Here is a 13885-nt window from a genome sequence, read left to right on the forward strand (position 1 = left end):
ACATCTGGTTTGGGTTCTGTGATAGACATCTGGGATATACATCTGGGTTATACATCAGGGTTATACATCTGATCTGGGATCTTTGATAGACATCTAGGATATACATCTGGTCTGGGTTCTGTGATAGACATCTGGGATATACATCTGGTCTGGGTTCTGTGATCGACATCTGGGATATACATCTGGTCTGGGTTCTGTGATGGACACACCTACCCATTCAAGGGTTTTTCTTTATTTTTTAAAACTATTTTCTACATTGTAGGATAGTAGTGAAAACATCAAAACTATGAAATAAACAAATCCAAAAATATATACTTTTTCAGATTCTTCAAAGTAGCCACCCTTTGCCTTGATTGACAGCTTTGCACACTCTTGACGTTCTCTCAACCAGCATCACTTGGAATGATTTTCCTACAGTCTTGAAGGAGTTCCCACATATGCTGAGAACTTATTGGCTGCTTTTCATTCACTTTGCGGTCCAACTCATCCCAAACCATCTCAACTGGGTTGAGGTTGGGGGATTGTGGAGGCCAGATCATCTGATGCAGCACTCCATCACTCTCCTTATTGGTCAAATAGCCTTTACACAGCCTGGAGGTGTGTTGGGTCATTGTCCTGTTGAAGAAAAAAATGATAGTCCCACTAAGCGCAAACTAGATGGGACGATGTATCGCTGCAGAATTCTGTGGTAGCCATGCTGGTTAAGTGTGCCTTGAATTCTAAATAAATCACTGACAGTGTCACCAGCAAAGCACCACCACTCCATGACACCTCCTTCTCCATGCTTCATGATGGGAACCATACCTTCGGCGATCATCCATTCACCTACTCTGCGTCTCACAAAGACATGGCGGTTGGAACCAAAAATGAAACTTTGGGCATCAGACCAAAGGACATATTTCCACCGATCTAAAGTCTATTGCTCGTGTTTCTTGGCCCAAGAAAGTATTTTCTTCTTATTGGTGCCCTTTAGTAGTGCCCTTCAGTAGTAGTGGTTTTTTTGCAGTAATTCGACCATGAAGGCCTGATTCACGAAGTCTCTTGTGAACAGTTGAGATGTGTGTGTTACTTGAGCTCTGTAAAGCTTTTATTTGGGCTGCAATTTCTGAGGCTGGTAACTCTAATGAACTTATCCTCTGCAGCAGAGTTAACTCTGGGTCTTCCTTTCCTGTGGTGGTCCTCATGAGAGCCAGTTTCATCATGGCGCTTGATGGTTTTTGCGACTGCACTTTAAAACTTCTTGAAACTCCCCATCCCGGATCCGGGATCGTGACTAAAGCCTCAGGCTCATTAGCATAACGCAACGTTAACGATTTCTGAAAATCGCAAATAAAATGAAAATAATGCGTCTGCTCTCAAGCTTAGCCTTTTCTTAACAACACTGTCATCTCAGATTTTCAAAATATGCTTTTGAACCATAGAAATTGACTAATTTGTGTAAGAGTATGCAAAGCTAGCATAGCATTTTGAGTAGCATTTAGCACGCAACATTTTCACAAAAAACAGATAACCAAATAAATAAAATCATTTACCTTTGAAGAGCTTCTGATGTTTTCAATGAGGAGACTCTCAGTTACATACCAAATGCGCAGTTTTTCCTGAAAGCGTCTGTGTGTAGGAGAAATCGTTCCGTTTTCTACATTGCGTCTGGCTACCGAAACGAACCGAAAATTCAGTCACCTACAACGTAAAACTTTTTCCGGATTAACTACATAATATCGACCGAAACATGGCAAACGTTGTTTGGAATCAATCCTCAAGGTGTTTTTTCACATATCTCTTCATTGATATGCAGTTCGTGGAAGCTTGCTTTCCTCTCTGTATCCCATGGAAAAATACTGGCAGGTGACTTTTGCGCACCAATTTCGGCGCAGGACACCGGGCGGACACCTGGTAAATGTGGTCTCTTATGGTCAATCTTCCAATGATCTGCCTACAAATACGTCACAATGCTGCAGACACCTTGGGGAAACGACAGAAAGGGCAGGCTCATTCCTCTCGCATTCACAGCCATATAAGGAGACAATGGAAAACAGAGCCTCAAAAATCCTGCTCATTTCCTGGATGCCGTCTCATCTTGGTTTTGCCTGAAGCTCACGTTCTAGGGCACGCACAGAAAATATCTTGGTAGTTCTGGACACGTCAGAGTGTTTTCTTTCGAAAGCTATCAATTATATGCATAGTCGAGCATCTTTTTGTGACAAAATATCTTGTTTAAAACGGGAACGTTTTTCATCCAAAAATGAAATAGCGCCCCCAGAGCATCAACAGGTTAAGAAACTTTCAAAGTTCTTGACATTTTCCCGGATTGACTGACATTAATTTGAAATGCATTCCAGGTGACTACCTCATGAAGCTGGTTGAGAGAATTCCAAGAGTGTGCAAAGCTGTAATCAAGGCAAAGGGTGGCTTTGAAGAATCTCAAATATAAAATATATTTTGATTTGTTTAAAACCTTTTTGGTTACTAAATGATTCCATATGTGCTATTTCATAGTTTTGATGTCTTCACTACTATTCTACAATGTAGAAAATTGTACAAATAAAGAAAAACCCTTGAATGAGTAGGTGTGTCCAAAATTTTGACTGGTACTGTACATCTGGGATAGACATCTGGGATATACATCTGATCTGGGATAGACATGTGGGATAGACATGTGGGATAGACATGTGGGATAGACATGTGGGATAGACATGTGGGATATACATCTGGGATATACATGTGGGATATACATGTGGGATAGACATGTGGGATATACATCTGGGATATACATCTGGGATATACATCTGGGATATACATGTGGGATAGACATGTGGGATATACATGTGGGATATACATGTGGGATAGACATGTGGGATATACATGTGGGATAGACATCTGGGATATACATCTGGGATATACATGTGGGATATACATCTGGGATATACATCTGGGATATACATGTGGGATATACATCTGGGATATACATGTGGGATAGACATCTGGGATATACATCTGGGATATACATGTGGGATAGACATGTGGGATATACATGTGGGATATACATCTGGGATATACATGTGGGATATACATCTGGGATATACATCTGGGATATACATGTGGGATATACATCTGGGATATACATGTGGGATATACATGTGGGATATACATGTGGGATAGACATGTGGGATATACATCTGGGATATACATCTGGGATATACATCTGGGATATACATGTGGGATAGACATGTGGGATATTCATGTGGGATATACATGTGGGATATACATCTGGGATATACATCTGGGATAGACATCTGGGATAGACATGTGGGATATACATGTGGGATATACATGTGGGATAGACATGTGGGATAGACATGTGGGATAGACATCTGGGATAGACATGTGGGATATACATGTGGGATATACATCTGGGATATACATGTGGGATAGACATGTGGGATATACATGTGGGATATACATCTGGGATATACATCTGGGATATACATGTGGGATAGACATGTTGGATAGACATGTGGGATATACATGTGGGATAGACATCTGGGATATACATCTGGGATATACATGTGGGATAGACATGTGGGATATACATGTGGGATATACATGTGGGATAGACATGTGGGATATACATCTGGGATATACATGTGGGATATACATCTGGGATATACATGTGGGATATACAGTGCCTTGCGAAAGTATTCGGCCCCCTTGAACTTTGCGACCTTTTGCCACATTTCAGGCTTCAAACATAAAGATATAAAACTGTATTTTTTTGTGAAGAATCAACAACAAGTGGGACACAATCATGAAGTGGAACGACATTTATTGGATATTTCAAACTTTTTTAACAAATCAAAAACTGAAAAATTGGGCATGCAAAATTATTCAGCACCCTTAAGTTAATACTTTGTAGCGCCACCTCTTGCTGCGATTACAGCTGTAAGTCGCTTGGGGTATGTCTCTATCAGTTTTGCACATCGAGAGACTGAACTTTTTTCCCATTCCTCCTTGCAAAACAGCTTGAGCTCAGTGAGGTTGGATGGAGAGCATTTGTGAACAGCAGTTATTTCCACAGATTCTCGATTGGATTCAGATCTGGACTTTGACTTGGCCATTCTAACACCTGGATATGTTTATTTTCAACCATTCCATTGTAGATTTTGCATTATGTTTTGGATCATTGTCTTGTTGGAAGACACTCCGTCCCAGTCTCAGGTCTTTTGCAGACTCCATCAGGTTTTCTTCCAGAATGGTCCTGTATTTGGCTCTATCCATCTTCCCATCAATTTTAACCATCTTCCCTGTCCCTGCTGAAGAAAAGCAGGCCCAAACCATGATGCTGCCACCACCATGTTTGACAGTGGGGATGGTGTGTTGTGGTTGATGAGCTGTGTTGCTTTTACGCCAAACATAACGTTTTGCATTATTGCCAAAAAGTTCAATTTTGGTTTCATCTGACCAGAGCACCTTCTTCCACATGTTTGGTGTGTCTCCCAGGTGGCTTGTGGCAAACTTTAAACAACACTTTTTATGGATATCTTTAAGAAATGGCTTTCTTCTTGCCACTCTTCCATAAAGGCCAGATTTGTGCAATATACGACTGATTGTTGTCCTATGGACAGAGTCTCCCACCTCAGCTGTAGATCTCTGCAGTTCATCCAGAGTGATCATGGGCCTCTTGGCTGCATCTCTGATCAGCCTTCTCCTTGTATGAGCTGAAAGTTTAGAGGGACGGCCAGGTCTTGGTAGATTTGCAGTGGTCTGATATTCCTTCCATTTCAATATTATCGCTAGCACAGTGCTCCTTGGGATGTTTAAAGCTTGGGAAATCTTTTTGTATCCAAATCCGGCTTTAAACTTCTTCACAACAGTATCTCGGACCTGCCTGGTGTGTTCCTTGTTCTTCATGATGCTCTCTGAGCTTTTAACGGACCTCTGAGACTATCACAGTGCAGGTGCATTTATACGGAGACTTGATTACACACAGGTGGATTGTATTTATCATCATTAGTCATTTAGGTCAACATTGGATCAGAGATCCTCACTGAACTTCTGGAGAGAGTTTGCTGCACTGAAAGTAAAGGGGCTGAATAATTTTGCACGCCCAATTTTTCAGTTTTTGATTTGTTAAAAAAGTTTGAAATATCCAATAAATATCGTTCCACTTCATGATTGTGTCCCACTTGTTGTTGATTCTTCACAAAAAAATACATTTTCATATTTTTATGTTTGAAGCCTGAAATGTGGCAAAAGGTCGCAAAGTTCAAGGGGGCCGAATACTTTCGCAAGGCACTGTACATGTGGGATATACATCTGGGATATACATCTGGGATATACATCTGGGATATACATCTGGGATATACATCTGGGATATACATCTGGGATAAAGTAATGAAGGTGTATCCTTTCCACCAGACCTCCAACCAGACAAAATGCAAAACTCTGAAGCGTTCTAGTTTTATTATTTTATTTTATTTAAATGTATTTGCTTGCTGAGCAGAGTACTTTAGTCTGTAAATGTGAGCTTGCAGAGCGCTGTGATGAAATATGAATTAAAAACTAAAAGAATGTGTTTTTATCTCATGATAACTGATTGTAATCTGTGCAGTCAACCCTATGTATTGAAGAATAGCATATTTATAAATGGTTACCAACTGAAAAACATCCTACATGTGATTTATTTGCTTTGGTCTAGCTGCATAGCTGCATACAGTATCCTGACATTTTTATTGTCAGGGCATTTCTTAATTAGTGTTACATGCCTTAACTTGCCAAGCAAGCATAAACTACTAGTCTGTAGCTGGGTACAGCAAACTACTTGAGATGAACAATGACTCATGAATTGATTAGGTTTAACCAGAAGGTGGAACTATTTCCCTATAGTTCAAGTTTTATTGTCACATGCACAAACAGGTACAGTGAAATGCTTAACTTGCAAGCTCTACCCAACTGCAGTAATCAAAATCAAAATAGTATAACTAATTAAAAAGGATATATGAGAAATAAGAGAGAAAGCCATAATAACATATAATTTGTCAATCACTCAATTTTGTAAGGCAGCATTGTCTCATTTACAACTGCGACCTGGCCAAGAATAAAGCAAAGCAGTTCAACACATACAACAACACAGAGTTACACATGGAATAAACAAAACATAGAGTCAATAATAGAGTTGAAGAAAATCTATATACAGTGTGTGCAAATGAGGTAAGAAAAGGGAGGTAAGGCAATAAATAGGCCATGGTGGCGAAGTAATTACAATATACCAATTAGACACTAGAGTGATAGATGTGCAGAAGATGAATGTGCAAGTAGAGATACAGGGGTGCAAAGGAGCAAGATAAATAAATACAGTATGGGGATGAGGTAGTTGGATGGGCTATTTACAGATGGCTATGTACAGGTGCAATGATCTGTGAGCTGCTCAGACAGCTGGTGCTTAAAGCTAGTGAGGGAGGAAATAGTCTCCAGCTTCAGTGATTTTTGCAATAAGAGGAAGAGGAAGTAGAAGAGGAGCTGTGGCTGAATTGGTAGAGGCAGTTGATGGACATGGTAGAGTGAGGAGGGCCACACACAGGGCACGTAAGGCCCAGGGGAGTATACCCACCTGGCTTCCAGTACTGGGCCAGCCCCGGATAGCACCACAGTCCCGTGTGAGGGAGGAAAAGGGGGCTGTTTCCATCCAAATCCACTCTGAATGGGAGCACCACTTCTAAGCCAATGTAATGGACCTTGGAAATGGAAAATGTTAGAAATTATATTAAATACAATTCGATCTACACAGTGGTGTAAAGTACTCAAGTAAAAATAATTTAGGGGGATCGGTACTTTACTTTACTATTTATATGTTTGACAACGTTTTACTTTTACTTCACTACAAAGAAGATAATGTACTTTTTACTCCATACATTTTTCCCTGACACCCACAAGTACACATTACATTTTGAATGGCTAGCAGGACAGGAAAATGGTCAAATTCATGCATTTATCAAGAGAACATCCCTGGTCCTCCCTATTGCCTCTGATCTGGCGGACTCACTAAACACAAATGCTTTGTTTGTAAATTATATCTGAGTGTTGAAGTGTGCCCCTGGCTATACTTAAATAAAAAACAAGAAAATTGTGCCGTCTGGTTTGCTTAATTTAGGGAATTTGAAATGACTTTTAATACTTAAGTATATATGAGCAATTACATTTACTTCTAATACTTAAGTATATTTCAAACCGAATACTTTGAGACTTTTATTCATTCCGTATTTTACTGGGTGACTTTCAATTACTTGAGTAATTTGTTGGACAATTGGGTACTTCCTCCACCACTGGTCAGACAGTTTTCCACAATGTACTGTCTATTTAGAGACAAATAGTTTACTTTTTCTGCCTTTCCAATAGGTGATATATTTTTATTTTTGCTTTGTGATGATTTGGTTGGGACGGATTTTCTGAGTGATGTCTTGAGGCTCTATCGGGTTGGTTTGGGTTAGTTAACTTAGCCTCAGAACCAGCTGGCTGAGGGGACTCTTCTCTTGTTTCATCTCTTGACATTGTAGAGCTGTGTGATGGAATGTTCTGGGGTCGCTTGTTTCTACATGGTTGTAAAATTTGATGGATCTTTTTTTTCTATTCCTTTAAGAAGATGGTATTGGCCCAATTCTGCACTACATGCATTATTTATAGTTTTTTTTCGCACTTGCAATGCAGTCTTGCAAAACTCTGCATGCAGTATTTTGATTAGATGTTTGTCCCATTTGGTAAATTCATTATTAGAGAGCGGACCCCATACTTCGCTGCCATATAGAGAAATTGGTTCTATAACTGATTGGAATATTTTGAGCCAGATTCTAATTGGAATTTCCATTTTAATGTTTCTTTAAATGGCATAGAATTCTCTTCTTGCTTTGTCTCAGCTCATTTACAGCCATGGAAAGCTACCTGCGTTTCTGATATTTAGTCCTAGATATGTGTAGTTTTTGGTGTGTTCTAATAGAACTGTGTCCAAATAGAATTTATATTTGTCATCCTGATTTCCGGACCTTTTTTGGAATATCATTATATACATTTTTTTAGAGGTTAACTGTCAGAGCCCAGGTCTGACAGAACCTGTGCAGATGATCTAGATGCTGCTGTAACCCCTCCTTAGTGGGAGACAGTAGCACCAGGTCATCTGCGTACAGCAGACACTTGATTTCAGTGTTGTGTAGGGTGAGACCAGGTGCTGCAGATTCTTCTAATGTTTTTGTCAATTCATTAAGGGAGGGAGAGGTTGTTGTCCTTGCACCACACAGCCAGGTCTCTGATCTCCTCCCTGTAAGCTGTCTCATCATGGTCGGTGATCAGGCCTACCACTGTTGTGTCATCAGCAAACTCAATGATGGTGTTGGAGTCGTGCCTGGCCACGCAGTCATGGGTGAACAGGGAGCACAGGAGAGGGCTGAGAACGCACCCTTGTGGGGCTCCAGTGTTGCGGATCAGCGGGGTGGAGATGCTGTTTCCTACCCTCGCCACCTGGGGGCGACCCGTCAGAAAGTCCAGGACCCAGTTGCATCACTGTTACATCCTCAGAAAGTATGTGCTCCTGAGTTGGAAAAATCTTGTGCAATACACTGACACATGTCTTGTATTCAAGATCCTAAATGGCCTGGCTCCCCCGCCACTAAGTTATTTTGTTAAGGGAAAGCACCTTTGCTTAATCTGCTTTCTCTGTGAGAGCTTCCCATGTTTGGAATATACTGTCATCAGACACACATAACTGCACCACCTATCACACTTTCACAAAAAACATGAAGACATGGCTAAAAGCCATTCAGATTTGTGAACATAATCTCTAGTTGTGTATTGCTGCTTTCCATGCTGTCTGTAGCTTGTGAGGTGTGGAAACACTTTGTTGCTTTTATGGATTATGTTTTGTTGCTTTTTGTGCTATGTTGCTCTGTCTGCATGCTATGTCTTGCTTGTCCTATGTTGCTATGCATGTACTCACTGCTCAATGATTGTCTATATTGTAATTGTTTTTAATAACCTGCCCAGGGACTGCAGTTGAAAATTAGCCGGCTGGCTAAAACCAGCACTTTTACTGAAACGTTGATTAATGTGCACTGGCCCTATAAAAATAAAAATAAAAATCAAACTCAAATTCCTCGGCAAACCTGTGCCCCCCCCGCACATTGACTCTGTACCGATACCCCATAGATATAGCCTCGCTACTGTTATTTTACTGCTGCTATTAATTATTTGTTATTTTAATTTTTTACTTATCTGTTTTTTACTTAACACTTATTTTTCTTAAAACTGCATAGATGGTTAAAGGCTTGTAAGGAAGCATTTCACTGGAAGGTCTACACCTTTTGCATTTGGCGCATGTGACAAATACAATTGGATTTGTTTTGAAATCATCCCAAAGGTGTTCGATGGGGTTGAGATCAGGGCTCTGTGCAGGCAAGTCAAGTTCTTCCACACCAATCTCGACAAACCATTTCTGTTTGGACGTCGCTTTGTGCACGCATTGTCATACAGGAAATGGCCTTCCCCAAACTGTTGCCAGAAAGTTGGAGGCACAGATTCCTCCTCCGCCAAACTTTCCAGTTGTCACTATGTATTGGGGCAGGTAGCATTGTCCTGGCATCCGCCAAACACAGACTGCTTCAGAGTCCAAAGGCAGTGACATTTACTCCACTCCAGCCAACACATGCCATTGCATATGGTGATCCTACGCTTGTGTGCAGCTGCTCGGCCTTGGAAACCCATTTCATGAATCTCCCGATCTTACAGTTCTTGTGCTCACGTTGCTTCCAAAGGCCGATTGGAACTCGGTAGAGAGTGTTGCAACTGAGGGCAGATGACACTCAGTTTGTCCAGTTCTGTAAGCTTGTGTGGCCTACCACTTCATGGCTGAGCCGTTGTTGCTCCCAGATGTTTCCATTTCACAACAGCACTTACAGTTGACTGAGGGAGCTCTAGCAGGGCATACATTAGACTAATTGACTTGTTGGAAAGGTGGCATCCTATGACATTGTCACATTGAAAGTCACAGAGCTATTCAGTAAGACCATTTTACTGACAATGTTTGTGTGTAGAGATCGCATGACTGTGTGCTCAATTTTATACACCTGTCAGCATCATACCAGGTGTGGCTGAAATAGCCGAATCCACTAATTGGAAGGGGTGTCCACATACTTTTGTATTTATAGTGTAAGTCAAGGGGAACACGAGAATGAAGGCAGCTTTTGTGTCCCCAATGTAAGTGGCAATCAACCAGTGGCGATTTTAGCATTTAAATCTTGGTGGAGGAAAAAAAAAGAAAAGTGGAATGAATGCATGCCAGCAAAACCACTACACAACACAACACTAAACAATACATGAATTACACTATAATGGTGACAAACGGTGACAAAAAACTGTTTGGGCATGCATAAAGCTGTCCCAACAGCAGAGTCCCAACACCTTACCACTGCTATACCTGGTTATCAGCGGAGCCTTGTCTGGCAGCAAAACAGTTAATTCAGCCTCATTTGCTGTCTTTAAAAAAACATAGCTGATATGGCTGACTTGTTTAAACAAATGTGGTTTCTACTGACAACTGAGATGTACAAACTATGGCATAAGGGGACGACAAGCGGATAAGAGGCAATCCGTAATTTTGATTAAGCCATTAAAGAGCGAGCTAGGACGGACATAACATTAGTCAATATAACTAGTTGTTTAGCACTTTTGAAATGCACAGCGACAGAATTCAGAACATGGGCCGTTCTTACAGTGTTCTCCCTGTACACCAAGTCAAATCAAATCTAATTTTATTTGTCACATACACATGGCAGATGTTAATGTGAGTGTAGCGAAATGCTTGTGCTTCTCGTTCCGACCAGGCAGTAATATCTAACAAGTAATCTAACCTAACAATTTCACAACAACTACCTTATGCACACAAGTGTAAAGGAATTAATAAGAATATGTACATAAATATATATGAATGAGTGATGGCCAAACGGCATAGGCAAGATGCAGTAGATGGTATAGAGTACAGTATATGCATATGAGATGAGTAATGTAGGGTATGTAAATGTTATATAAAGTGCCATTGTTTAAAGTGGCTAGTGATACATGTATTACATCAAGATGGCAAGATGCAGTAGATCAAATGTATTTATATAGCCCTTCTTACATCAGCTGATATCTCAAAGTGCTGTACAGAAACCCAGCCTAAAACCCCAAACAGCAAGCAATGCAGGTGTAGAAGCACGGTGGCTAGGAAAAACTCCCTAGAAAGGCCAAAACCTAGGAAGAAACCTAGAGAGGAACCAGGCTATGAGGGGTGGCCAGTCCTCTTCTGGCTGTGCCGGGTGGAGATTATAACAGAATATGGCCAAGATGTTCAAATGTTCATAAATGACCAGCATGGTCAAATAATAATAATCACAGTGGTTGTCGAGGATGCAGCACCTCAGGAGTAAATGTCAGTTGGCTTTTCATAGGCGATCATTAAGAGTATCTCTAACACTCCTGCTGTCTCTAGAGAGTTGAAAACAGCAGGTCTGGGACAGGTAGCACGTCCGGTGAACAGGTCAGGGTCCCATAGCTGCAGGCAGAACAGTTGAAACTGGAGCAGCAGCACGGCTAGGTGGACTGGGGACAGCAAGGAGTCATCATGCCGGGTAGTCCTGAGGCATGGTCCTAGGGCTCAGGTCCTCCGAGAGAGAGAAAGAAAGAGAAAAAGAGAGAATTAGAGAGAGCATACTTAAATTCACATAGGACTCCGGATAAGACAGGAGAAGTACTCCAGATATAACAGACTGACCCTAGCCCCCAGACACATAAACTACTGCAGCATAAATACTGGAGGCTGAGACAGGAGGGGTCAGTATAGAATAGAGTATATACATATGAGATGAGTAATGTAGGGTATGTAAACATTAGTGAATTGTTTAAAGTGGCTAGTGATACATTTATTACATCAATTTTTCCATTATTAAAGTGGCTGGAGTTGAGTCAGTATGTTTGCAGCAGCCACTCAATGTTAGTGATGGATGTTTAACAGTCTGATGGCCTTGAGATAGAAGCTGTTTTTCAGTCTCTCGGTCCCCGCTTTGATGCACCTGTACTGACCTCGCCTTCTGGATGATAGTGGGGTGAACAGGCAGTGGCTCGGATGGTTGTTGTCCTTGATGATCTTTTTGGCCTTCTTGTGACATCGGTTGGTGTAGGTGTCCTGGAGGGCAGGTAGTTTGCCCCCGGTGATGCGTTGTGCAGACCTCACTACCTTCTGGAGAGCCTTACGGTTGTGGGCGGAGCAGTTGCCGTACCAGGCGGTGATACACCCCGACAGGATGCGCTCGATTGTGCATCTGTAAAAGCCGAATTTCTTCAGCCTCCTGAAGAAGAGGCCTTCTTCACCACGCTGTCTGTGTGGGTGGACCATTTCAGTTTGTCCGTGATGTGTACGCAGAGGAACTTAAAACTTTCCACCCTCTCCAGTTCTGTCCCGTCAATGTGGATAGGGGGCTGCTCCCTCTTCTGTTTCCTGAAGTCCATGATCATCTCCTTTGTTTTGTTGACTTTGTGTATGAGGTTATTTTCCTGACACCACACTCCGAGGGCATTCACCTCCTCCCTGTAGGCCGTCTCGTCATTGTTGGTAATCAAGCCTACCACTGTAGTGTCGTCTGCAAACTTGATGAACCATAGGATAAATAAAGGGGGCGTATGAGCAGACAATGAAAGCTCTTACAATATTTGATGATTACATTTCTCTAAAACAGGTTATAGGCTACAGTAGAACAGTCAGAACAGTAGGGGAAATTTAGAGGGGTAAATAGACCAAATTATTAGGGTGAGGCACATGGGCTACTAACATCTTACTACACAACATACACTTAGTATTACTTTCTTAGCTACAGTACACATATCTCCCTGGCATATTACATCATTTATGAAGCAGCATACAATACATTTTTGGACATTGTTCATGCTGTGTTCACTTGAACAAGAAGGTGGCGCTGCGGTCCTCCAAATTAACAGTTGTTTTGAGCGTGGCACAAATCATGCTTATTTGACAGCATGGCCAATGTTAAATGTTTATCAATTTCAATTTAGAAAAAAGCCCCTTAATCCCAGATTTAGGACCACACAGCCACTGTCACTGATTCCTTCCAAACCACTCGCTGAATTTGCGATTTCCAACTTGTTGTGTAATGTTTATGTCCAATGGCCTATGAGCACTGATACGTTTTATCTATAATTTCTCTTCATTATTTCTCTTCATATGACAAGGATTAAAAAGGATTTGCCAGTAGATTGTCAATTTGATTCATGATGATGAATGCTAGCTAAAATTGTGAAAGTATGATGTTGACATGATCAGTCCAATCAAAGCTTCTGTATAACGTGGTTTTCTGTCATTTTCTCTGTGGCCAATGACCTTGAGCCTTCTTGGACGGGCACTTCTATGGCAGCCGAAGGGCTAAAATGATCAAGGTTTCCTCTTACACTTCGCAGTGACGTAAAGTCTCCATTAGTGACAGAACACTGAGCCAATCACGGCGTAACGCTCCATATGTTCTGCTGGCTTGCCCCACCACCACAGAAAGCACTGAGCTGGGCTGAAACACCTGCCTTACTCAAGAAAACAAAAAAAAAAGACCATAGCTGTGTTTGAATACTCATACTAACCACACAATTTGTGACATGAATTGAATATATAGTATGATTATTGGTCATAGTATGGATATAGTTATTATGGCAAAAGTTCCCGGATGCCGTACTTAATTCACCAAAATACTAAGTATACACGCAGAGAACACTATTTCCGTACTTTTAGGGCTGATAATGCAATTCTTAAGTAAATGGGCGGGGCTTCACAACGTTTTCAGATTTGAAGAAAATGGCGTAAAAT

This window comes from Oncorhynchus masou, chromosome 24 (genome assembly GCF_036934945.1).
Source record: "Oncorhynchus masou masou isolate Uvic2021 chromosome 24, UVic_Omas_1.1, whole genome shotgun sequence".
Lineage (NCBI taxonomy): Eukaryota > Metazoa > Chordata > Actinopteri > Salmoniformes > Salmonidae > Oncorhynchus > Oncorhynchus masou.